The sequence below is a fragment of the Cyrtonyx montezumae genome, unplaced genomic scaffold (assembly GCF_038088225.1).
Source record: "Cyrtonyx montezumae isolate F1298 unplaced genomic scaffold, pur_monq_1.0 scaffold_3, whole genome shotgun sequence".
In the NCBI taxonomy this organism is placed as follows: domain Eukaryota; kingdom Metazoa; phylum Chordata; class Aves; order Galliformes; family Odontophoridae; genus Cyrtonyx; species Cyrtonyx montezumae.
In genome coordinates, this window is record NW_027072034.1 from 121,889,687 (window position 1) to 121,917,083 (window position 27,397).

The 27,397-nt window shown below is 35.6% G+C and overlaps 1 protein-coding gene across 3 annotated transcripts in view; it reads left to right on the plus strand.

Moving 5' to 3' along the window:
* PPFIA2 (PTPRF interacting protein alpha 2) overlaps positions 1 to 27,397 on the plus strand; it is a 290,565-nt gene that overhangs the window by 130,674 nt on the left and 132,494 nt on the right. The window contains exon 1 of one of the 3 annotated variants that reach the window (XM_065743222.1): positions 24,316 to 24,351. The exons of the other annotated variants lie outside the window; for them this stretch is intronic. The gene's annotated coding sequence lies outside the window, so the exon portion shown is untranslated. Of the gene's footprint in view, positions 1 to 24,315; positions 24,352 to 27,397 lie in introns of those variants that run through there. 3 annotated transcript variants of the gene reach the window in all.

Below are 27,397 nucleotides of genomic sequence, written 5' to 3' on the forward strand. Positions count from 1 at the left end.
ACCTGATAACACCAGCTATTCAGAATTACCTAAGAAGAATTTAAAATGTGTGTTACCCTCCCCAGAGTTTCCTATTGTTCTGGAGGAGGGGCGTTAGATTGAGCCAAGGTTGAAATGCAGTAGCAGCTGTTCAGTGCCTCATGCTTCCTTAGAGAATCAGCAGCATTTCTGGATGCACTAGGATTTAGTTAATTCACTTGTTATTTCTGGAGGAACTAAGGTTGCATAGTAGTGAGCTGCTTAGAATTGTTTATGCTGTGCTTGCTGCAGAAGCTGTGAAATGAGACAGAACAGTTTAGAAGTGCAGACCTTTTTGAGAAGAAACACTATAATTTTGTAGGTATAACAGAACCTGCCATATAAATACTTAATCCTGTGTGAGACTTTCATGCTTTTTCCATGCACCTTCTGTGGGATAATAAACCATGAATTAGGAGATCAAAAACTGCAAATTCCTGAAACTCACTATTGTGTGCTGTGAGTACTTCTTCCAAAGTTTCCCTTAATGAGGATTATCTGACAAAACTGTTGCAAACAGCTGATGTGAGTTAGATTTCTGTGGATATCAGAGAACCGTGAGCTTCTCCAGGAGTTTAGTTTGATGTGCTCTGTGATCAATGTTTCAGTGAGATAATAGGGTGGTATTTGCACTGCTTTCACTGAGCGCTCGATCACTTTCCTGGTAACGAGGAGGCAGGCTCCTCAGGACAGAAACATGGCCCACCTGTCCTGGGAGCGTGGCAATGTCTGGACCTGCAGTGTGAGCTGCTGCCATCTGTTCCACCCTCTCCCATTTCCAGAACGTTGCCTCAGGGTTCTGCCCTCCGCTTTGCATTGCTGGGATATTTGCTGGGCTGATTTATCCACTGCTGTAGCAGAAAGTAGCTTTGTTTTGTTTTCCATCTCAGTTTGTTGTTCACTGGGTTACAGAGGATTCCAACAAGGAGCAGAGGTGCAGGCCAGGTGGTCAACACCTTGGTAGGAGGTTGGACCTACCCTTGTGGCTCTTGTCAGCTTGTTACATCTCCTAGAGTTGTTCTGAGTTACAGAAGTGGTAGAAGATCACATCTGGTGGGAATGCAGGGCAGTCTGGCCTCCGACTACAGTGTACAGCCAGGTAGAATTGGTATTCCCCTCCCCAGGCCATCAGTGAGCTGCTTGTTTGATTCAGTCTTTGGCAGCCTTGTGTTCTGCTACTCTCTGAAGTGCATCACCTCTTTCCAACCTACACGTGTTCTTGAACCTCTAAATTCGTGTGTAATATCAGGTTGTTGAAGCTGCTGTTCAGGATGGTGTGCTGAAATCTTGATTAATCATTATAATTGGCTTTATGAATGATACTCTTTAAAACTGAAATAATTACAGAACATAATTTACACTTTGAAAGAGCTCATAGCTCATCACAGTGAATAAATAATACATTTACTTGACCTGAAGCTTATTTCACTTTTGATGCACTGACACAGACAGCTTCTAATAGCTTTTATACTCTATGAAGGTTTTTATATCACTGAGCTTTGGGGTGGCTTTGTCTTCTTTTCATGTTAAGCTTCCCTACAGGATAAAGACTGAAAAGAATCTGAGGGACCACTTTAAAAAATTACTGTATGCCTGACTCAGACCCACAAGACCATTGAATGATAATAAAACTATCCTGTTAGTCTTCTTCTTACAGGGTAACTTTGTGTTCCTATATGTCTTTTTTTAGAAGACAAACTACTAAGACTTTAAGTATATGACTCAAATAGATATTTTGCATATCAAGCCTACTCGTGAATGCCGATATTAAAAATACCATTGGAAATCTGCAGTCACAGAAAAATTATAGAAAACTTTTCCTTATTCTTTCATTACACACTATTGTCTTTTGTTGGATTTCTATAATAAGACAAAGGCAAATCTGTAGCCTCCCTTCCCAAACACCAACATAATCCACAATTAGATCTCCCTATCACTCTAGATATGTGTGCTTATTTTGTAATAGAATGCCTGGAGGTTTTGTAAGTTCATTTTGAATATTTAAAAGGATATTATTGTAATACATTCTTAGCCTGTTAACAGTCATTTATTCCTATGTGTAGAATCTAATGAATCAGAATCATGAGCAAATTTTATGCCATTTTTATAAGACTAGGCTTTAAAGTTTATTGATATTCTAGGGACAGGGTACTTTCAGTTGATCCAAGCCTTGTTTTTAATTTCTAGAATAATAATATTTAATCTAAAAAATATATATATAACTGTGAAATTAAATCTACATATTAATTTACTGCATTTTCTTAAATTGGCTTTGGGATAATCAGTTTCACTGCAGTGGCCTTAAAGGAAATTTATAACTTGAAAGCAAAAATTCAGATTTTCTTGCAAGTAATTTTTGTCCAAACGTATCATTAATGCATAATGTATTTATGTGATTAAATAATATTCTGCCTAATATTTATTTTTAAATAAGGCCAAAATTCAATAGAAAACTGAGAAACATAGCTTTTTCTGTCCATGTATGAAGCGATTATTTTGTTATTTTCTGGGTGTGATGTTATTAGTGTCTTTTATCAGGAGAGGAGTGCACTCACCTGTATAGCAGGTGGATGCAATAGCACTTAACTGCTGTTACTCAGATATTGTTAGAGATGTGTAGTCACAATGCAAACCACTCTCCAGCAAGATTCCTGCTATCCCAGAATCATAGTTGTTTTTTTTTTTTTGACTCACTGTGCTCACATCTAGTACTTGGTCACCATAAATATTCAGCAAGTGTTGATGTATGTCAATGGGTACAATTTTTTCCCTACAGAGGAATTTAATGCCACAATCTTTGCTTCAGATGTGTTTCCATGTCAGATGCCATTTTGCCAGATTGCCCCTCTGCTGCCACCTGTCACATGGTAACAAAATGAAATAGAATATTGATGGGAAGATTCAACTTCCACTGCCATACCACCACCTGCCTCTGATGTTGTGGGTCAGTGTAATTAAATAGGGAGTATTACTTCAGGGGGTAGTCCTCATATACCAGACAAAAATCACTTGGTTGTTGCCTTTGTAAATCCTTCTTTAAGGAAGTTAAAGCTTGCATACTAAAAATCTAATATTCAGTTTTTATTAAAGAGACTCCATTTTCCCTTGATCTTTCTCAGTAACATCCTTCAATCTCAACAACAAAGCTCTGAAGTTGCATTTTCTGTCATATCGTTAAAATTAACTGGTAGGAAGTATTAGCCTCTGTAGTTTATCTATTGACCTGGTGGGTGGACAGACATGAATTAATCTTTCTTCATTCTGATGCTATTATATAGTAAAGATTAGGCTAATATTTCTAACTTCTCCCCTGTTTTGATGTCTGTGATATGAGTACACTACACATTTCTATTTCTAGATATTCTGATATGAATAGGATAGGAATGTGTATGTGAAATGTATTTATAAAAGTGGTATATGAATGGAAATAAATGCTAATTTGTGAATAGTTTCTTCAATATTCCTATATTTTGTTTGCATGTATGAGGTAAGCAAGCTAGATATATTACTTCACTGAAGGCTTAATGTAGAATGTGGCTAATATTAACAATAGTAAGCATGATTTGTTCATCACACACTCTCCTTCTGCCTTGTTCAGATGTAACAGAATATGTTTTAATTACAGGAATGACTGAAAAGAGAGAATGAGATTTCTTGGATGTTAAGACTAGATCAATGTATCCATGAGAACATTAATAGATCTGTTATGTTTTTTTCGTTCTAGAGAGGTGTAGTATATATTTTTGGTTACATCTCCTGAATGGATGGGGTGTATCTTGGTTGAGACAGATGGATGAGTGGGCAATGTGAATCAGCAGTAAGGAGATAGGCATTAAGCAGACAGATCTTGGCTCCACTGTTATTTGCACATCTTGTCTCCTCTTAGAAAAAGTTGCAGTTCTTAACCACATAATTCCAATTGTTAGCTGTGGCATATAGTTGTTTTTCAGCGGGTCACTTTTCATTTTTGTCTATGAAAAATGGTTAATAAATGAAGACCATTGTTCACAGACTCAGAGCAGTAGCTATAATTGGATATTAAGGATAATATATTAAGTGAGACGCAATATGGAATTCACTGATTCCTGCTGTAGCTTTGTATATGAGCTACAGAGTGAGTTTAGAGCATTATATACCTTTAGTTAATGTTATTTATAATGCACATTGTGTTAGTTCTTCTACTCATAAAGTAATCTGTAACATTAAAACTGTGTGGAATAATGCAGAGAAACAATGGTAATGACTTCAGTAGAAAGTTTCCTTTGTTCTTGGAAGAGGACTTAGTAATATAACAAGTGCAATTGCTGATAACAATTACTGGTAAGCATGTTTTAAGAAGGTCCTGGGTCTCCAAACTGCAAACTTATCTGCTTGACCAGCTAGCCTGCAAAATGTGCTGTTAAATCCACCACTGTAACATGTTGCACATCTTTGTTTCCTCAACAAACAAGCAAATACTTAGGGAAAGGGGATGTGGTGGGACCAACAGTGTATGCACTAAGTCAGTGATTCGTCCTTTTTCTCTTATTTTATTGCAAGAAAACCTTTTGAGTGCTGCTAACATTAAGTTTATTAAATATTTTAATAGTGAATAAATTTCCTCATCACATTTCTTAAATGAGACACCTCAGAATTTCCTGCACCATTACGTTTTCTTTCTTGCGTAGTATGTGATTAAGGCTGAACTAAGGAAATCAGTGCTCGGTATAACTATTGGCTTTGCTATTGTGAATCTGAATGTCAGGGGAGGAATCATTTACCTCCTAAAATCCTCTTCTGCTTGACGTGATGTGGGAATGTATTTCAGACTCAGGCACTGAATGAATACAGAAGCCAAACTCTTGTAAGGAAAGAAGCTAGCTTTGTTTTAATGATCAGAAGGAGTGCTTAACGGCATAACAAGCTTGTAGCAAGTGAGAGGTAATAACTAAATTAACAGAACTATTCCTGCCCTATTAGTTATGTTCTTAAAATATCCCAGTACTCATCATTGTCAACAGCTTGTAGTGATTTCAGTTATTTGGTATGGTTGATGAAGCATGAATCTGAAATGGACTTTAACATGGTCTTGTCTAAAGACAAAGTAGTGGTGTAGAGAAAGTAATGGACAGATTAAATTAAAAACACAACCTACATTGTTTGTTTTTTTTTTTTGGAAGGTTTTTTCTTCTAACAATGATAGGAAACGAAGAAGCAGAATTGGGAAATGAATAAAAGAGCTAAGGTGTTGATCTGTCTCCTATGCTAGTGTTCACTTCTGTCATACATTGTAATTTCCACGAAGTATCTAACACCTTGGTAAATTGTGTTTTTCTGATACCTCAGAGACCAGACCAGTCCCTCAGCCTCACTTGAGCTGGCAAGTTCAGCCTGTCTTCAGCCTTATGTAAGAGGAATGAAAAACCAAGTTAATACTGAATGTAATTAATGCATATTCAAATCCAGTAATTTAACTCAGAGCATATTAGTTCTGTCAAAAAAAAAAAAAGTGTTCTGTCCACTTTGCAGTCCCTGAGAATGTTTAATGTCGTAGGTTGACCTGGTGTTGCAGCACAAGGAGATGTAATGTTGCTCTGGCTGTAAGGCATTTCTTCATCTGGCCTTGATTAGGAATGATCAAGGTCTTTTTTGGCATTGTTGGCTTTGTTTTGCATTTCTGCGCTGGGCAGACACAAGTATTGCAGGCTTTGTGTGTCCCAGCTGTCTCCCTTACAAAGCACAGTGTGGCTTCCTGTGTCACAAGGTCTTTATTGCTGCGCTACTGATGCAGTGCTCAACTTTTTCTATCTGTTGCAAGTGAGGTGATTCAAAAACTCTTAGGCTTAACTTGCCTTTATGGTTCTAAGAGTAGATTTGTTTAACTTGAGATTGGTGGTAAAAGATAAAGACCTCTGAATATCACAGTTCAGACAGTAAGGTACTGAAGACATCAAAAAGATTTTCCTGACAAGTAGGCATGAAATAAAAGCAATTTACATTAATGAAATTAACTCAGTCCCCTTCTGCACACTGTTAGGGTGGTTGTTTTTCTTTTCTGCTGTTATTACTTCTAATTACCCATGTCTTCTAATTATTAGAGTAGGTTTTGTTTAGACTCAATTATTGATTCAAAGACAGTTTATGCTTTTGCTGAAATGAGAGATATTTACTCTGAGAAGAAATTCTGCCCACAGCACAAAAATTAGCTGCTTTTGCACAGTTATTTCCTTCAGCTCTCCAAATCACTGGTATCAAGGATCTTCCACCTGGAGATGGAAGCAAGTGCAGAATGGCTTCCTTGAGAGAATATATTAGGGAAAATAATGCATAGGGAATAATGGAGTCCTAAAAATAGACTCAAACTTATCTTCTTTTACCATAAATTTCCAGCTCTGTCAGGCACCTGATGCGAAGAGATCCAGAGTTCATATACAGGGCTCCTTTTCAACACAAATTGCAAAGACTGTCTTAATTTTAAGAATTGCGTATTTCTAAATGAGGAAAGTTCACTTGAGTACCTGCCTATGTAAGCTGAAAGATCAAAAATTTTTCATGTGAAATTTGAGGAAGTGAAAGAGACTGTGAAGACCAAAATTACTAGCTAAATTTCATCTTTTTCACTGAGTGTAGGATTTTTATAGGTATATTTTAAAATCTTGAGTTCTCTGCTCTGTAAAGGACATCTGTGTAAACAGCCCCCTCTCACTGCACTGATCTGTGTCCCTTGAGCGCATTCTGAATCATACTCATGCACTTCAGGGACAACTATTTTTTCCTCTGTTTTTCACTCCTCTGTAGAACTGTAATATCAACAGTGCTCCAGGGAAGTGAGGTGCAGCTTGTTGCACGTTGGACAGCATCACCATTAGCACTACCTCTGTTCTCATTTCAAAACATTACTTGCTTGTGGTGACATAATAGAATATCATAATAGTCATAATAGAATTATTTTTCAGCATTTTTAATGGCAATTATGATGCCAACGGCCATACCATTTGTGAAGAGCAAATTTCAGCAATCAGTGCAGAGAAAATGCCTCAGTTCAGCACTTACTTTGAAGAAAATAAAATTCTACATAGCCTTCATAGTCTTTGCCACAGTTGGCAAATTCACACTTGATTTTTTTTTAAGCAGTTTTGATATGAAATATGAATGAAGTCTGTAGAGGTGAAAGAGTTTAAAGCCACACACTTATATATTCTGGACTGATTCTTATATATTCTGGACTGCTTGATTGAGATGCATCATTTTCAGAACTTGTGGTCTTTTGTACAATAATTAAATTGCTGGTGCTGTTTTTTGTGGTTATACTTCAGGAAGTCTGAAGTCTTTAGGAAGAGCAATATTGCATAAGTTTCATGGTCAAACACAAAAATTCAAAAGCTATCACCAACCTGAGAATGTTTTATGTTCACTTTTTTTCATGCTTCGTGCTCATATTATAGAAAGGAAATTGGAAGGAAATTAAATATTCACCTTGTTTCTTACTTTGATACTCTCTTCATTAATACCAAAGTAAAAGAGGATTAGAGGAAGTTAAACCTTAGGAAGATTTTTCTTGGGAAGTCCTGCAACTATATTCCTATTTACTTACTTATCTATATATTTAAATAAAATAGAGATATAAAACTGTATTTATTAGTATCTTATCCCTTCAAAATCTGATGAAACTGAAAGACTTAAATGATTACAAAGAGAGGATGGCTGGAAAATAGATGGTTATTAAATGTCAAATCTAAATCTGTCATTTTGTTTTAAACATAAGAGGGTTAAGTAAGCTGCCAGTAGCACTGTTCAATTAAAAATAGTTTATATCCTGTAGTTTTGCTATTAAAGTGTGCTTATTTGACTTAAATTTGCAATAAAATTGTTCTGTTGAAGATTCTTGTTAACAGCATATGGACAGGGCTTTATGTTCATCAAGCAGATGCACGCCAAATTCTAATATGTGCTTAAGGAGATACCCTTTTAACAATATAAAGACTTAACCTATATTCACAGCTGGTATTTTCATGAGGATTTATCTAGTGAGGTATTAGTGACCACTGTCTTGCAGCACATGAAATTTTTTTCAACTTTGGATGTATTCATGTAAGAAATATCAAATTGCAGAAATGAAGTTTGTAAGGAATACATTTTTGTTCAATTTAGATGTATAAATATATGTTAATCCAAATCAAACACGGGCAGTGAACGAGTACTATTAGTGTCTTCTAATTCAGAAGTATTCCAGCTGTCAAAAAGCCTTCTGCCCAAGACGTTTTCCTGTCCTGCTCTAAATGAATCTTAAAAGGAAATATCAGATCTGTAAAAGTAATCAATCCCTATATGTCTTATAAGTGTGTCAAACTCGGTGCCATTCTTAAGCTTCTGAGAGAAAGAGAAGTGTTCACAAGATGCATGGTATTATCAAGCTGATTCCCCTTGACTTGAACTTCAGTTGTTCCTGTGGGGATATATTTTGTTTGCTGTGCAAGTACTGTACACTAAGTGTGTACCACCCAAAAGTATGTGCAAGTTAGGTTAAATACTTTAATGTGGGATATGGAAGCTATAAATCCTTAGGGAGGGTACCAGGCAATATGGGCAACATAACAGGAAGCAGGCAGGCTTCACCAGTTTTCTTCACTGGTAAATCTCTTTTAGACATTTCAAGAGACTATGAAGTGTATGGAGTGCCAATGCATGAACCCAGTGGGAGATTTTTCAGATGTTTAAGTTGTTTCTGGGCAGAATGATTTAGTGTATGATTTATTTGAGGAAGAGATGGACTGACGTGACAGAATAGCAACCACTGGTAGATTAGAAATGAGAAGAAAAGAGTTGTATTTTAACAGAAAAGATTATGCCCAATGAAATTAAGACACAGCTACCCAGCTCTTTTGTATTAAAGTTTTGATGACAGATCTTCTTTGTGCAGATTAACCTGTTGCAGTAGAATTCTGGACATAATGTTATAATGTTTTGAGTTTGATTTGTAAAATATAGCAGATACTAGCCTTTTAATTTATAGAATTTTAGGTCCTAGCTTAGATTAGTTAGCAGTTCTTCTGAGCTTTGATTGTGTGTTCAAAGAAGGTACTGGATACACTGGGTAGCATAGGCATGGTATGTACGATGTCATGGATATTTTTTTCTATATTATTTCAGAACTACTCTTAGAATATATACTTCCTAAAAGTTTTTTTTATGATTTTAAATTATTAAGGAGTTGTGCTGAGAAATAAAATACTATCCCGCCTATTTTCAGGTTTAATATGTTTAATACATCAGTTCAATGTTTTGTTTTTTGGTGGCACAAACTCTTTTTTGCAAACTGGATGCTTATACAAAGGGCTCTTCCTATTTTAGTCCCTGTCCAAACACACTCCTGAGGTCTGCAGTTATTTAACTGCTGCAGAAATGCAGAAGTGAAGCTTTCTAAAATGGGCAATTGGCCAGCAGTAATCAGCTGTGTTCAGAAATGCTGCCTGCTGCTCTGCCTTTGTCTCACAATTTTACAGATCACTAATCTGCAGGATCCTTCTTAATCCGTTCCTGCTGGCTTTCATTTGTAAGCATTTATTATACAGTTATACCTCATATAAAGACCTTGAACTTTCTATAATATTTGTAAAGAACATTTTTATACATTCAGCATTGTGACATGCAAGTTCTACTGTTTTCAACATCGTGATTGTTATGTGCTCTATGTAGTATATACACTCTTCAACAGTACTGATGCTACTTAAAGTCAAATGAGGGGTGAGGTCCCATTGTTGCAGGAGAATAGAAATATAGGCATTGCTCCAAAGACCACAATGTGTAATAATTTGATACCTGAAGTATAGGCTGGGAAAGAGATGTAAAGGAACAGACAATACGCTACTGCATAAGATGTGTAATACTTATTGTACTTGCAAGTAACATTTTGCTGCCTTCCAGGTTTCTAAAGCATTTTATGTGTTTCACAATTGGATTAATTAGCAGTCAATGTCTCATTTTCTAGAACCGTAATCCGTACTGTTAAAGCAGCAGTTTAGAAAAGGCAAAATTCTGTTAGCCAGCAGAACCATATTTTAGACAACAAAGAACAAATGTTTTATGACATATTCAAAAACATATTCAAAAACACAATGAAACATCAGCAGTTGGAGATGTGACACTTTATAGCCATCCAGCAAATACTAAAATGTAGTTATCATTCCATCTGATTTTTGAAGTGTAAGTTGTCTTTTTCCAGATGAGTTTTTTAGTGTTGAGAAGTAAGTGGCATGGAAATAAGTAGGCATACAGATTTGTAGATATCACAGGGGATATATCACACACAGATGCTTTCAAAATGTGTTTTTTTTTTCAATCCAAGGTCATTTGTAAGTGATTTTTTTTCTAAACCTGCACATCATCCCAAGAGTGGCTTTAGGCTGTCAGAACAGTGATTAAAGCACTGTATCCTCATGTATTTGGGAAAAAAATATCAGATCCAAAAGGTTATTTTTTCATCACCTTGTGCTTAACAACATCAAAAGTTTAGGATGTCGGAAATGATAGCGCATCACTAATTTCATAGGAGACTCCATGTTTGTATTGGTTCTTGGGATGATATTTTCATCTCTCTTAAAAGAAAAATAACAAACTGACAGTACTGTTGCTAAACTGAACTACAGTAGTGCAGGTTCTTCTGACAATTAGAAAAACATCTATTCAATAAATCAATTATTTGAAAGGTACTTGTTAATAAATATCACTTGCAACTTTTCAACAACGCTGCATGTATCAGACTTCACTTGGGTAGGCAGATTCATTGAGCAAAAGAGCAAATGTGCTATCATCCAGGATTTGGGGTATTTTACAAAGCTCTATTTTGATAATTTTGGAGAGGAGTTAAAGTTATATATTTTTTGAAGTTGTTTATAACTATTTCCTGTAATTAAAAGGTTTTTTGATCAACTTTTGTGATTTATATGGACCTAAAACTGAATATCAGGTTTCAGATCACATATACAAGACTAATTGTACATGTAAGAAATAAAAAATACTGAAGCTGGTAAATCTTATATGATTGAGAATATAATAATTAAAAAAAAAACACTGAGGGAGGAGCTTGATAATAGTTACACTAATAATATTCCTTTTTTTTTCAGTTCTTCAGAACTGGTGAGCTTGCTTTTGCTGATCTAGATTGTGATGAGCTCCATTCATGATTTTTCCCAACTACTTAGTATTTCTGTTGATTCAACAGGATTTCTTTGGTCAAGTTTTTCTTTTGGTTTCCCAAGATGCATCCAGTAACATCAGAAGGGAAGTTTTGGAAGGCTTAAAGTCATTTTTGATGTTCCAGGTGTTACAAAAGGCCTCTTTATAAGTAAGCAACATGGTTCTCAGAATTCTATCTCTGCATCTTCCACTTGAAGTACTCAGTACATATTTTGAAGTAGTTGTCTTGATTGCATTACCTGCATTTTGAATTGAGCTCATTTGGAGAAGATTTCTTAAGCAAATGACATGGTTTTATTTCACACAGCATGTAAGGATTTAGCGTTCATATTCCAAATGATCAGTTCTACCGAACTTTGAAGTCAGAGAAATAGACTGTCAAACTGAGATGTCCTTTTACTGACAGCTATAGGGATCACTTCATACTTAAGAGCATGAGTGTGCAAACAAAGCATTACCTTGTAACAGGTAAATACTATTTGTGAAATGAAGTAGTTAAAACTGAAGCCCTTCTTCTGGGGTGTGGGTGTGTAAAACTGCCCCAAAGAGGAGAACCAGGTGGCACTTGAAGCTTAGGGACTGAATGCATGACCTGTTGACTGTCTACAGACATAGGCTGTTACATGCTACTGGCAGGATACCTTGTGATAAGAAGCAGATTAAAACTTGGCAATTTCCTCCTTAAAGTTTTCTGATGAATACTGCTACCTATTAGCAGAGCACTTCTGTTTTTCTGCTGTGAGTGTTAACAAAAGCTTCAGCAATGTGTAAACACTGTGAAAGAAAAATTAGCTTTCCCATCTGCTTTCCTCTGACTAATGTTTCTTCCATCTCATGTTTAGCACTAGGCCTCTCTGACGGGATTAAAAATAGATAGTTACAGAAGAGCTCACATGGTTGACACTCAGTCTTTGGGACTTACAACCACAAAATCCTTGGAGTACCAATCACAACCAGCATACATATAGTAATCTCATTGTCAGTAAATGTTCCAGTAGTGTATGGTTTGTGTATCTGATCCTATGAAAATACATCTGGGGAAATTAAGTTTGGAGGTAAAGTGATGAGCTTTACAGAAATGGGAGAAAAGAAGGTTAAGTTCCACATGACAGCAAGAGGGAGGTGGTTTCATTTATTCTGGCCCTCACAGAGGCCCATCTCTGCAGTACCTGATTGCCTCAGAATCACTGTGTTAGTGACAGTGAATAATTGATCTTTCTGCTTGGCAGCATAGTAGAAAAATTAGAGAAAAATGAAAAAAAATGAGATGTTTGATTGCAAAGTTTAGGTAATTTAAGTAAACTAAGGAAAGTATCTTATCTGTCCATTTAGAGATTGTTGCATTGATCCAGGATCAGTGTCTCCTGGAAGACAGCACTAGCAGCCAGGCTGTTCCCTGGCCTGTGTTGATCTCCTGGTTGTGATACTGAGCCATCATGTATAAACCAGTAACAACTGAATCAGCCAGATATAAGAATCCAAGTTTGCTGTTACTGTAGGAATTACGACAAGTGATCTGAGAGTCACTTTCTCTTCATAAGTAATTAAACCATATGTAAAGAGGAATAAATCCAATAGAAAAGATGAGAGGGCTTCAATATTTTTTGTGAGTTTAATTGTTCAGGTCTCTTGGAAAGTAGCAGTTGTTAGTTTCTTTCCATGTTTGAAAATAGAAGAGACTAAATTTGACATGAGGTTTCCTCCCTATGTTACAACTCAGCTATGCTGTGCATTGACTAGGGGGCTTCTTATTTCATAGTGGGAATGTTCTTAAGTCATTAAGGCAGAAGCAGAGATACTCTTCCAGGGTGACAATAAAGGACAGAAGATGTGTGGGCATGCAGCTTTAGACCCTGATAGCATGATAACCACAGTCACAAATGTTATAATCTTTCCTTTTCCAAATAAACAACAGTGCTTAATACAAGGCTTCAAATGTATTAAAGCTTTTAAATCTTAATGGGAAACCCAAACTATACACAAGGATGTGGGGAATTGAAGATACACAACCAAATACACTCATGGAATAAATATCCATGTAAAGTAGCTTAATTTCATCATACGTTTAGAGTTGTCTCAGACCCTGTGTTGCTATAAAGATAGGTTCAGCAAAGATGATAGCTTCAGATATGTTTAAAAGATGGGTGAAACAAAGTATGTTTTTAAAACACACTGACCTGAAATTGTAGCTGTAAGTTCTTTAAAATTCTAGTCTTGTTGCAGGAATGCTTGGTTATTTATCATGCTATATGCTATTTAATTATTCAGTAGTACGTAGGGATGTAAAATGTCTAGAAAATAAGCTTTTTCTTACAAATGCTTGTCACTACTCCCATCACTAAACTGGATGTGTAAAACCATAAAGCTCTTAAGATTGTATTGAAGGAAGCAGAGCTGTTCTCAACTAGAAAGGATGGTACTTCTAAGTAAGCTTGCATGACATGTACAGCTAAAGTTATCAAATCAGAGCATTTATTGATCTTATCTATGTGTCTCTGTTCTGCAACAAATGCTGTGGTAATGACTAAAACAGACACTGTTCTGTCTCATATATTATTAACCATGTTCTCTGCTAGTGTTAATTCTGTATTCCTGCAATACATGTGCATAAGACATGCAAAACCATTGTCTGGAGAGAATGTTACCTAATATAAATGATGGAATTCTTCATAGGTTAACTTTTTTGATATTTTTAAAGACAATATACTGTATTAAAGTACTTCATCAAATGCAATTTAAAATAGTGGTTAAATGTGATCTTTTTTGGTAATTTATTTATTTTTTCCTTAGCAGAAAGGTTGCTACGGGGAAGAAGAGGACAGATTCTTTAGCAGGGTCTGTTGTGATGTGATGAGGGGAAAATGGTTTCAAACTAAAAGTGAGTAGGTTTAGGTTGAATATAAGGACAAAGTCTTATGCAGTGAGGGTGATAAGGCACTGGAACAGGTTGCCCAAAGGTGTGGTGCAGTGCCCATCCTTGGAAATGTTCAAGGATGTCTTTTTCCTCATACACATACACTGAAATGAGAGTGATTAGAGTAATGCGTCTTAAAGTCAGTCACTTTATTAGTAATTGAAGATACACTTCATTGCACTGAGCCCTCCATATTCATATCAGTAAGGCTAACCTCAGGAGAGAGCTGTTCTCAGAGTTCAAGCCTTTACAGAACTGTAAACCTTTGCTGTGTTTTCCAGCAGTCAGTGGAATTTTCTTGGGGAAAAACTTGCACATGTGAGGTTTGGATTGTGCTTGTCCTGTGCCCAGTTAGTGCTTCCTCTGGCTTTCCACCCTCTGATGCTGTGAGTCTTCCCAGCGAGCAGACTTGGCAGCTGTGCTGCAATTTCAGCTTCGGGTAAAGATCTGGTGCAGATTCTGAATCACAGCTGCTCTTTTCTGATGTGCTCTCTCTTTTTCTTCTCTGTAGAGCTTTTTTTTATCAATTGATTAGGATATTTTCATAGAATCATTATGGTTGGAAGAGACCTCTAAGATGATCAAGTCCAACCATCAACCCACTAAAGAAAGCCCGCTAAACCATGTCCCTAACTGTTACATCTATATTTGATCTCTCATTTTCCAGCTGTTAGGAAAAGAGCCCTATTCACCAAGCTCAGATCTTCGTTACATCATGACCGTTTGCTGTTTGTCCTAAGGGGATGCTTCTTCTGGAGGCTGTTTGTTCATATCTTTCTTTTCACCTTACGTCTTAGGAGCATTTTTTAGCTTAAAAAAACTAATTCTTGAAGCATACTTAACATGCAGATAAAATCATATGATAATTTGTGCTCAAGTTGCCAACTTTTCAGTGAAAATATGATAAAATCATGTTTTTTTGATGTCAGAAAAGTGTATTTCTTTTTTCTCACTCCAAGATAAGGTTTATTAAGTCTTATTTTTCATTAATATTAGGAAATGTTAGTGCTGTTATCAAACTGTCATGGTTCAAATCTGGATTTTTGACCTAAGTACTGGTTTTGCAAAATAGATTCTGTCTTTAGTGATAGACGTTTGTCTAAATTTACACTTGTAGTGTATTTTAAAGAGACTGTTTCTGTCTGAATCCGGAAAAAAAAAACAACAATATTTATCCGGTGATACTTTGATGCTAATTCTTTGGCTGTCTGAGCAAGTGTTGCCAGGGTAATGTTTTGCATTTGTATCATATTCTTTTCATGGTAATCATGAAGTGAGCACTCTTCAATTCAGCATTTGAAGTTGGGCTATAGTCTCACGATTTATATGGGCATGATAATGTTTGTTATACTGTTATACCATATCTAGAACAGCTGTATGCAGAGAACTGCAGAAAGATCTGGGGTATCACAATATCCTTTCATTCGTGGACCACTCTTTGGCTACTGCTGTGTACCTGAGACTAATAGAGCAGCAGCAAATGGAAGAAGTCTCATGGACTTCTTTGTGGCTCATGGTCATTTACCCCGAGTACTAAGGTTTGCCAGACAAGTGCATAAAAACATTTTATGGATAATTATTAGAAGATAGATTAAACCTTGGTTGATGTGATACAGATTCCTTAAGAGTAGGCTATGTTGTTACTATTTTTTTAAAATCTATGATACGTTTTGCTTTATTTCCTTGCAAACTTTGAGAGGTTTGCTTGCAGTAGAGAAACTCTGGTTTTGCTTCTGTTTTGATGGCATTTGGGGGATGGGGAGGCAGGGTGGATTTTGGATTTTTTTAAGCTTTTGGGACTCTTACGTATGAACACATTAATTCCTCATCCTGATGCAATATGCGAAAGCACTGCAGCTGCAGGATAATGCAATTAATTTGTTGTATGTGACACAGACAGTAGACTATTTTTCAGTTTTTCTGGAGGAGACTAACATCCACCTTCTGTTTTGCCTCTTCCTCACTTACAGCATCTTAATTATTTTCAGTGGTAACACTTCCAGTTCCTCTCCACTGATATCCTCCACCTTTGGGCTGCATTTCCAAGGTGCACTTTCACTGCCCACATCTGCCATTGCTTACAGCTTTTTTACGTGGCATTAATGTGAAGCTAAACTGACTTCTGACATCTGGCCGTTGCCCTGAAGTGTTATGAACAACTGAGAAAAAGACCAAATACTTGTTATTTTTTCCTTGCTGCTGCTTGGCAGCATCATAAGCAGCCTCAGTTCCTGAAACAGTATAAATCATGAAAGTAGCACTGCATTCTGTATATTTGTTTGATATTTCAACATCTTTGGGGGACTTAAAGGATTTGGAGGTCTTTAAGGGAAAGAAGTAATACTGCTGCTCAAGTCTGTGGCTTGGGCTTCAAACTCATCAGGAAGAACAAACAAGGCATCCAAACCAATGTACATCTATCCCAAGTAAAATTTACTTATACGCATATTAATTGTTCTGACATTTTTCAGATAAGTATCCTCAGAGTTTATTTGCATAGTGCCTAGCTAACATGGTGGCAAGTTGTAATATTTAAAATAAAATTTATAAAATATAATAATTTTTATAAGGTAGTAATACTGCTTATGATGGCCCTGACCTTTTCAAGACCTATAGTGTTGTAACATCAGGGAGGGAAAGAGGCAGACTGCATGTAAGCTGACCCTACACAGTAACATTAAATCTCCCAGGAACTAGTAGCATCATATTACTATCCCACTCATGTATTCAAGAGCAAGCTGCGTTTTATCAATGATGCCTTCTCTAGAAGGATAAATATTTTAAATAAACCACCAAATCAAGAGCAATTCTACTCAGTTACTTTGTAGACCAACAAGTGTCTACTTTTCTGTGTGGATTTTACTTAGTGAACATTTTTCTCTTAGGCTGTGAGAAAAATCAATGTGTGGCAATGTTAACTGTATTTATTGAGCTTATAGAATGAGGTTATCAATGTAGTAGTGGTACTTAACCTGTAGAAAATAGAATATTAAACTTGTTTTGTGCAATCTGGGATTTAGGCTGTTAATCTCACCAGACCTATTGTTGCTGGCATTAGAATGGGCAGAGCTTTAATGAAAAACCTCATTCCTCTTGCATTGTTGGGCAACTAAGTGCTTTTATATTATTTTCCTCTTTAACACTGCCCAACTGTCCAATTCTGTAGTTTTAAAAACACTGATTTCCTCCTTTTTCCTGTAGCCAAATTAAAATAGGTCAAAGATAAATTCACTTATACGCTACATAATAAAATACCGACAGGGAAATCATCATAAGTGAAAGCATAAGTTGGACTTTGTAATACATTTCTGTGAGAATATATATGTGATAAATAATGTAAAAACACTGTTGTGAACATGAACTCTACCTGTCTGTAGTCCAATGACATTGATATGAATATAAAAAACAAAAACAAACAAAAAACCATTGAGGGAGGCCAAAAGTATCACAGCCCTCAATAAAGGCATCTGTGCTTTACTGCTTATTATCTTTACATGTTAAGTCAGAGCTTGAGAGCGCTGTTCAGGGCCTCAACATGGGTTGCTGTTTTTTGTGGTCACGCTCAAATGGAATAGGCATGTCCAAGGGTCTTCCATTGGCTCAGGAGAGCAGAATCTGTCTCAGGAGTGCAGGAAGGCACCACATTCTGTGCTCATACACAGGCACCTTCTCTTCTTTCTCATCCTGCTTCCTGGATACTGGTAACAAATTTTCTAACTGTTTCCAGAAAACTTGATGTATGGTCATGGGCATTAAGGAAAAACAAAGATATATTTATTACTCAAAAATAAAACAAAATACTTTTTGTTCTTCCAAAAAGGTTCTACTATTTTTTACTATTTTTTTTAGCATAAAAAGTCTGAGAAACAGGAGCAGCCTTTGAATAGGCTTCACCTCACTTCTGTGGGTCAAGCAGGATTATGTGCTGCTGCTGAAAACGGCTTTGCTGCCTGCAGGAGTCATATGCTTAGAATGAGACTATAAGCACAATTTTCAAATTAGAACAGGTGCAATTCACTGTATTTTAAACACGTTTTCAGAATTTTGGCTTCATTTTGACTGGAGAGCTTTGAATCTCACTGTGAACCATGCCCCATTCTTGAAATTTTCTTTTCCCATGAGGCCTGTGAGGTTGTTGAAACCTGTGTAGGATCCTCAAGTACACTCAAGGTTCATCAAAGCCACATCACGCAGAGATCTGGTCTCCTGGACCATGCACACAGTTTAGAATTGCTTTAAGCTCATCCCCTTAAGCCAGGTTTGTCTAATTCTAGGCAGGCCCCCTACACCTGGGCTGAGGAGGGAAGATGTCTGGCAACAGGGTGATTAGAAGAGCAGGATTAAAGTACTTCTGGTGTATTTGGCTAGGGGTAATTTTTTTTCTGTTTATTCATGATCCCTCTTTCCTTCTTTTCAATAGCAGCCATCAGTAAAATAACTTGGCACTGCACCTGGAACATAACAATCAAGCTCTTCATGCTTCATTGCGCACGTTACACAGAGTGGAGGAGTAGTCAGTGTGATTTCCACAGTCTGTAAACCAATTAGTGTAACATTCCAAGATGTATGTTTTTATATGGTATGAATTGAGCTTCCCCTTTGTTTTCTACACTTGAAAAAAAAATCTTTTCAAAAGACTTAATATGTGAAGGATTTTCAGCAATTCAGGAAATATTTTTCTTTCTTTTATTAAGATTATTAGATTAAGAGCTAGTCAGACAGTTCCTTCTTTAGAAAACTTCTATCAACAGAATGTTTAATGATGGGTTATACGCCTGAATTAATTCTGTGTCTTGGTACAACACAGAGGCATGATCTTGTGTTATTTTAATGGCTACGTGAACTCTAATGCTGCTTCTGTGATCACTGTTCCAAATCATTATTTGCTGCCAACAGAACTGTCCCAAGTTCAGTATGTTTAAGTCACTATTTTATAGCCTAAATATGAGAGTGTTTTAACTATTGCATGATTCAACATTCATATCTTAAAGGATTTTTTTAAATAATCAATCAAGGAATAATAATACAATTCAGTCACTGTGACACTGGTGAAGAAATATTAATCATCTCCTTAAAATTTCAATTATATATTACTGCACCTTATATCAACATGTAATAGTATTGTGGGAAGATTTATATCCTGCAAAGTTTATATTTCTATGTGTTAGGTTTTAATGGCCAGATATTGTAAATTTCTACATGTAGTCTTAACTGTACAGGGACAGCAAATTCCCTGTAGCTGAATGGAACTACTCTACTACTCTCATGTACAAAGTTAAGTATGTACAGGACATTGTACATGCCATGTATGTATTAGAGAGCTTCTATCGATTTTTTTTTACTTTTTTTGATCCAGATCAGAATCATCATATAAATTATCAGCATATAAAAAATATTAATTAGGAGACCTCATTTTTTTCTACAACTGCCTGAAAGGAGGTTGCAGAGAAGGAAGGGTATTAGTCTTTTTTGGTCTTAGGTCACAGATGAAAAGAGATGAGGAACAGCCTCAAGTTGCACAAGAGGAGGTTTAGGCTGTATATTAGCCTCCACAGAGAGATCTGTCAAGCATTGGAAGGAGATTCCCAGGGAAGTGGTAGAGTCACCATCCCTGGAGGTGTTTAAGACATGTATGTGGGCCTAAGGGACGTGATTTAGTGATGGGACTTGATAATGTAAGGTAGATTGTTGTACTTGATGATCTTTAGGGTCTTTTCCAAAGTAAATGATCCCATGATTCTATATTGAGTCATATTTGCTTAAATTTGGTATGGATTTTTTTGTTTTTTCTGTATACACACATGCTCAGAGATTAATTCAGGTCATAAAATGAGACTTCTTTCTCCTTATTTAAATGTTAGAGTCACTTTCAGTGATGTAGAGCTACCAGCACAATGCTGATGCTTTAGTACCATTCATTTTCTTGACATATTTACAATGTCACTACACTTCACCGAATGTCTAACTGAATGGAAAAATATGATTTAAGAAAAAGGTTCACATATTACAAGATATTTTAGATGGAGAAAGGAAAATGCTTGTATATTTTGGTTCAACAACAAAATATCCATTTCTGCACAGATCCTACTGACAGTTTCAGTTAAGAGGCCTCTCACAAAGACACTTCCCATAGGGGAAGCTGAAAGTATAATGGAATGTTATAAAGCATTATATTAGTGGAAAGGTTATTGTTGGCATTGTGAGGTGGTTTATTTATTTTATTAGAAAGGAAATAACATGCACAATTTTTTTTCCATTACAAATGTCACCTGAAACAATAGTGGCTTAAGAAAGGAAAGACACAAATAAAATAAAAACTATTCATTCTGTGAATTATGTATTAGTAAACATTTTTCTGCATGTGTGTATCATTAGAATATAGTTTAAACTGGTTTTAGTGTTGAAGGTAATGTTCAACTGAAGTAATGACATTAATTGCATGGGACAGCACACGTAGTAGGCTTCACTTCTTCAGGATTGGCTTTGTTGAAGGTAACTTCCTAGTCTGGGTGTTCTGGGGTGGTTGTTGCAGAGAATAGATGTCTATATTTCGTAGGGAAATTTAATGTTTTGAAATATTGAATTTCAATTTCAATTGAATATTGAAATATTGAATATTATGCATGTTGGAAGTGTTTGTTTTCCTTCCACTACTAAAGAAACATACACTTTCCAGGGGAAGGTACTATTTATCTCTACTTGTATCTAGAAAGAAGGTTCTTTTTTTTTTTTTTTTTTTAACTTTGAAGGCTGCTCAGATAGCTTTCTAAGCATGACCTTAGCTAGGTTCCCCACAAAGAGATGACACAAGCATGAGGAAAGAAACATTAATTAATATGAGTAAATGAAATTTTCAGTAGACTAAAATATGTAAGTAGCATTTTTGACTGTGATGACTGATGATAGAAAAGACAGCACAAAGTTTTTGTTAAGAAGCACCAAATATTGTCCCGAGGGAGGTTTTTTGCCTCTGACAAAAAGACTGTCATTAGTTTTCTGCTGAGGAGATCTGACCTGTCAGATACCTATGTTACAAAAGTGAAAGAACAGGGCTTCCTAATTGCAGTAATATGCATTGTTTTCTTCAATCTATCAACAAATAATGTTTATTCAATGAATATATTCAAACTTGTGAACATCTATGGATATCACTGACTATGAAATTGGACTTTCTTTTTTATTTTAGCACATACGTGTCCTTATTTCAGACATGGTCCTGAAATTAAACACTGTACTGGCCACATCATTACTGAAGGCAGGTTTTCTTGCTTTACTAGAGCTTTGACTGGGGACTTGCTAAGAAGGTTTGGATTCTAATGATGTTTGTGCTTAGGAAATTGTCTTATTTCATGTGAAAGTCTGATGTAACTAACCAGGGGAAAAAAATGAAAATTGCTACGTGGTGTATGCTCAGAAATGTAGCGATGTCAGACACTGTGACTACAGGAGATGTAGTTTTCCTGTGTATTTACTGTAAAGGCTATTCGTATGTGGTGTTTTTTACCTTTACAACCCAGAAAGTGTTTTCAGATGTACCACAGCCTCATACAAGGTTTTTTTTTAATATGGAAACTTCACAGGGAGAGGAAAGGGTCCATCATTTAGGATGTAAGTTGAGAACATGTCCCTGTGCATGTGTGTTTCACAGCAAATAGTAGCTGAAATGTTCATCCCAAGCCAGAATAGAGGCATGCTCTAGAGCTTCAGTTTTGATATTTTTTCACCCTGTTGTCTCCTATGATAAATTCAAATGCTTATTCATTTTCTCAAGGAGGGAAACTAAACTGTAAAAGAAAGCTTCATAAATATTAATTCTAATAGATTCTAGTTACCAAAGTAGGTGTTATAATAATAAATGCTTTCGTGAGTAGAATAAATATTTTATAAACATCCATAACAGTTGCTGCCTTACTTATACTGCATAATTCATTCATTAATTTTGTCTCTAAATTTTCATGACAATAAAATGTATTTCCCTTAGCATGCATAGTTTAAAGGCAAATAATCTTAGAAATAATGTGCAAGTTTCATACTTCTTACTGGATATTTTTATTTCATTTCTCTTAAACTTGAAATTTTAGCTACAGTGACTCCAGTTGCATAGGAAATTACCACACAGTAAGCCTTACAGTATTGAAATATCAAGAATCACTCATTTCTGGTTTTCCATACTAGACTAGAAGAATAAAAATACTGGACCTTAAGCCTTTCAGTTGCTAGAATTGAGGTCAGTTCATTTTATACCTTACATTAATAAACCTTTCATTGTGATTATACAGTAGAGAAGAGGGGGAAAACATTTAAAATGTAATGTGAAAAGTTTACTGAAATTACTCAGAGCCTAATGTTGCTAAGTCAGTGATGTACAGCAAAGACGAATTAGTTTACAGTGTGCAGATGCAGCAGTCAAAAGTGTACAGTAGTCCACCTTTTCACACAAAAGAACAATACTATCAGAAATCGTCAGATATGTAATGTACATATATGTATGCAAATTAAAAAAGTGTAAGTTTACACATTAATCCATGTGTATTTGTTTGAAGCTTTTTGATATGAGTATGTAATGTATGAACACTGCAATTAATATTACCTTCTTTAGTCATTGATGTTAAAGAAAGATGTGTAAAACCAAAATGAATAAAGTTAATGTTTTCTTGTGCTGAGATATTTTTTATTTGTGAAGTGTCATTCTAACATAATATGGGCTGTGTTTTCCTTACAAAATTCAGCATGAAAAGTGAAAAAGTGATTCACTTGAACATAATTCATGAGTTGAACACAAATTTACTTTACATTGAAATGATCTTTTCAAAAGTAACTACTTGATATGGAGTGAAATTTCTTCCAAAAACAATTATAAGGCATTATAAAATGCTTTCAAATATTTAAGGTTCTGAATCAGAAGAAGGGAAATCTGAGACAATTCTCCTCTAAATACTGAAAGTTTGCAGCCATTTTGAACATTTAAAAACAGTTACAAGTCACAATGTGAAGTGCAGTGGCAATATTTCTCGTAGATATGTGCCCTTTGCTGATATTAAAAATACTGAAAGTGCGCACGTTTTTATTTACTGTTTAAGTTCATTATATATAGTCAAGCTAAAATTCATCATAAATTACAGTGGCAAAGTCATTATTAAAAACACCTTCTGATATGTTGCATTTTTTGAATTTTATATTTTTCTATTGGAAATACTTGAACACTAAAATACTGTCCATTCAGAACTCTGTTAGTTCTGAATATCTGGTATTCTGATTTGAGTTGGTAAATAGTCACAGAATTGAAGCTGGTCACTAGTTACGTTGAGAGATAATACAGCTCAACTATAGTTAGGTTGTACATGGTTTTTATTGTTATGTGTTCTCTCAAAGGAAAGAAATTTTTTGGAGAGTTGGTCCACAGCTTTTTTTTTTTTTAAGTTGGCAGTCAGAATAGATTGAATCAGATGAATTTCTGCAGAATAGATGGCCCTACTGGTAAGGGTTGTTTTTAAAGAAGTATACTGTATGTTAGGCTCTGCAACAACACCTGAAAAATTTATGAAAAAGGAAGGAAAATTGTGCTTAATGCTAAAATATGTTCTTCAGGTAGCTGAAGGGACTTTCAGTTTTCTAACAACATGGCTTTTTTTCTCATAAAATTTTTCATTGCTAATGGTTATTTGCTTCAATAAAGACTGAGAGACCATAAAAATTTATCATAGGTAAATTCTAACTTATAATTGAGGGACTTTACTTTTTTTTTTTTTAGTGTCCTTCCATAAAAGTTTTAATTTGAGTAATTTGGAAGAGAAAATCCTACTTTCCTCCTTTCTTGCACAGGATTTAATCGTTTGCTTTATGTAGAGAACTCCTTTTAAAGTTAGCCGTGGAGCTCCTATTATTTATCCACAGTTATCTGACAGTCTGACAATGCTTCAGAATTCTGTTCTGCAGAACACAGTACGGAACACACAGTCATAGCGTTTGGTTGTTCTCAGCACCTCATAAGTCAGGAGAGGTAACAATACTTTCAGTTTTTGTGTGAATGTCAGTTGAGCCACATTTTTGTTCACTCAGATCAGCTCGTTTGAATGATTATAATAACATTCATCTTATTTAAATTGCACCATGCTAATACAATGTAGCAGTTTTCAAAATTCTGTTCCATTTAGCAGAATCTCTGTTGCCCCCTTTTTCAGATGACGGTTGCTGCTGGTACGAGCATTGAGAATAACATTCAAAGGACCATATCCTGCCCTAATGTATGTTTTACGTATCTTGGATTTTTGTGTAATTTAATTGCAAAGCCTCTTTTTGTGACTGATAATTTATTGCCCAGAGATGCCTGTCACCTCGAGGTTACTTCATACTATATTTATGAATATATTTCAGAGTCACTGAATATTGTACTACAAGTGAGGTCTCAGCCTATTAAAATCCTGAATTGGTGTCATTTTTTTCTATATGATTTGATGGCACTGCTAAATAAAGATGATGATAATGTATTCACAGATCCTTCTGAATTTACCTTGCTTCCCTCCCAGCTCAATGCTCTTGTCAGTTGAAATCAGCAGAACAGCAGTAAACAAAATGAGGAAAGCAATGAGAGGCTATATTTATTCCACTTAATCTTGTTCCAAATTGGACTTCAATATGAAGATGTGTAATACTAAATTTGGAAGAAAGGTAATTCAATTTTTCTTGCTTAAGCAAATATATCCCATGACTGAAAACAGAAAAGGGGAGTTGCTACTGCTGATGAAAGTAGAGTACAAAATCTATTTTGTTAACAGAAGCAGCAATTTATTCACTTGTAGTATAATAGGTCATATATCTTTCTTTACTGTATTTGTTCAGTAAACTGAAAGTCATTGAGCTAAAAATTGAGCTTGTCTATACGAATAGGGAAATGTTAATGGGAATTTGGGATGTTCTATTGAGAAAATAATTTGGCTCTACATTATATAGAAACTATTTTTTGTCGTATAATGTGTTTAATTTACTTTTCAGCTAAAAATTATCTTTTCTATAGGGGAGCTGTCACAAGAAGTTCTGGGTAAACATTTCCATCACATTAATTTCTTTTCTGATATACAATCAGAGTACAATATAATTAAAATAATAGTGAAGAGAAAACGTACTGTAATTTAAAACAGGTGAAATGAAGTAAGTTCTTTTCAATTTGGAAAGAAAGAAAAAAAATACGTAAAAGAACCTTTCTTTTTCTGGAAAGTTTATGCTCTTACAGGAACTTTCTGAAGGGAAATTATTTGAGCTGTAGTTGTGAGAAAATTATGCACCTGCCTTCTTGAATTGTTATGGATTTCTGGGTATACCCTTTGAATGTAAGTTCTTGACTATGATTTGTACTGCTGGAGTGAGCATGGTGGTGTTGGGCCAGCAGTTGAACTAGATGATCTTAGTGATCTTTTCCAACTTTAATGATTCTATGATTCCACGTTCACAAGTGCTTCTGTGCTGAAGAAAAGTGTGAATTTACACATGACTAATCCTCAGTCTCTTCCATATTTCCAACATTGTTATGATTGCCCTTTGGCAGAGCAATTTTAGAGTTTGTCTGCAAATATTACTATTTATGATGAGAGATAATAATTCACAAGCATGGAAAAATACAGTTTTTTTGGCTGTTTTAGAATTCTGTAACATTACTTAAAAAAATTTTTTTTGGTATTTCAGTTTGTTCTCTTAAAAAGAAAATACATTAAGACAGGTTCTGAATAGATGCTTTCTTAAAAGAACGGTATACAACTACTCATGGTTTACCTCTTCATTCCTTGGATTATATTCAGTAACACCAGTACAGAGTCTATTAACTGCCGTTGAGTGGGAATGACCTCATTCCTGTCTTTAGAAATCCAAAATTTTTTTTAGTTCTCTTTGGACTTTAAGATGATTTTTTTTTTTCTTTCTTGTTCTCCCCCTCTTGTAACTCCATCCCCTGATTTTTCTGCCTAAAGTTTCATGTCAGATATTACCTGAGTGGTCTTCTTTGCTGAGATGCTTAAAATCGTGTAATACAGTCTGCTACAGAGAACAAGTGCACTCTAGTATTATGACCAATAGTTATTTAGATAATTAGAAAAAAATTGCAACTGTAGCAATTTAATGCACTGTTTCATGTATAAGTAAATTATTTTTTTATTATTTCTATTATTCTAATGCACTCTAAACCTGCAATTAACTGTATGAACTGTAACTGGCATTAAGATTATTAAATATGAAGTTGAAATTTTGTTTGAATGCATGGTAAGTTTTCAGTTACTGGATTAATTTATTCCACAGTGTTTTCAGGTTGCTTGTAATTACTGTGAAATGCATAAATTTCTATTTCTGCTGTTTGTAAAAGGGATAACTGTGAGCCAACTGAATGTCCTCACCAGAGGACATCCTTAAAAGCATAGAATTTTCAGTCAGTATATACTGCACTATTTCAGCATTGTAATTACATGATGTTAATCCTATATGATTTTCTAAGACTCAGTTATTTAGTCAAATAGAGGCACAGTACGTTTAATTTGAATTTTTTCTCTTAATCTCAGAGCTAAAATATACTTTGAGAAACACTCATCTATAAAGAGAATTTGAGGTGATGAAACTGAACAGAAAACAGATAATATACCGTTCATGATTTATATTATGCTAAAATATTAAATTTAAAAAAAAAGACTTTTAAGTCTGCATCCAATCAATGGGATTCCTCTCCTATGAGAACAAGCTGAGAAAGCTGGAGCCTTGAGAAGAAAAGGCTCTGGGGAGACCTGATAACAGGCTTCCAGTATCTAAAGTGGGCTAAAAGAAAGAAGTGGACAGATTCTACAGGCCAGTGAGTGTCACCTTTGTGCCTGGTAATAAGGAGGATCTGCTCCACGACCTTCCCAAGTTAAGGCACATGCAAGAAAAAGAGGTGATTCAAGACAGTCAGTATGGCTTTCACTAAGGGCAGATCTTGCCTGACCAATCTGGTGGCCTTCTGTGATGGAGTGATGGCATTTGTGAACAGGGAAAGGGTGATGGATGTCATCTACCTAGACTTCTGCAAAGCCTTTGGCGTGGTTCCTCTGAAGATCTCCTAAATTGGAGAAGTATGGATTTGAAGGATAGACTGTTTGATGGATTAAGAACTGGTTGGCTGATTGCAGCCAAAAGGTTGTGATCAATGGTTCTATGTCTGAGTGGAGGCTGGTCACAAGTGGAATCCCCCAGGGGTCAGGCTTGGGCCTGGTGCTCTTCAACATCTTCATCAGTGACACAGACGATGGAATCGAGTGCACTCTCAGCATGTTCATG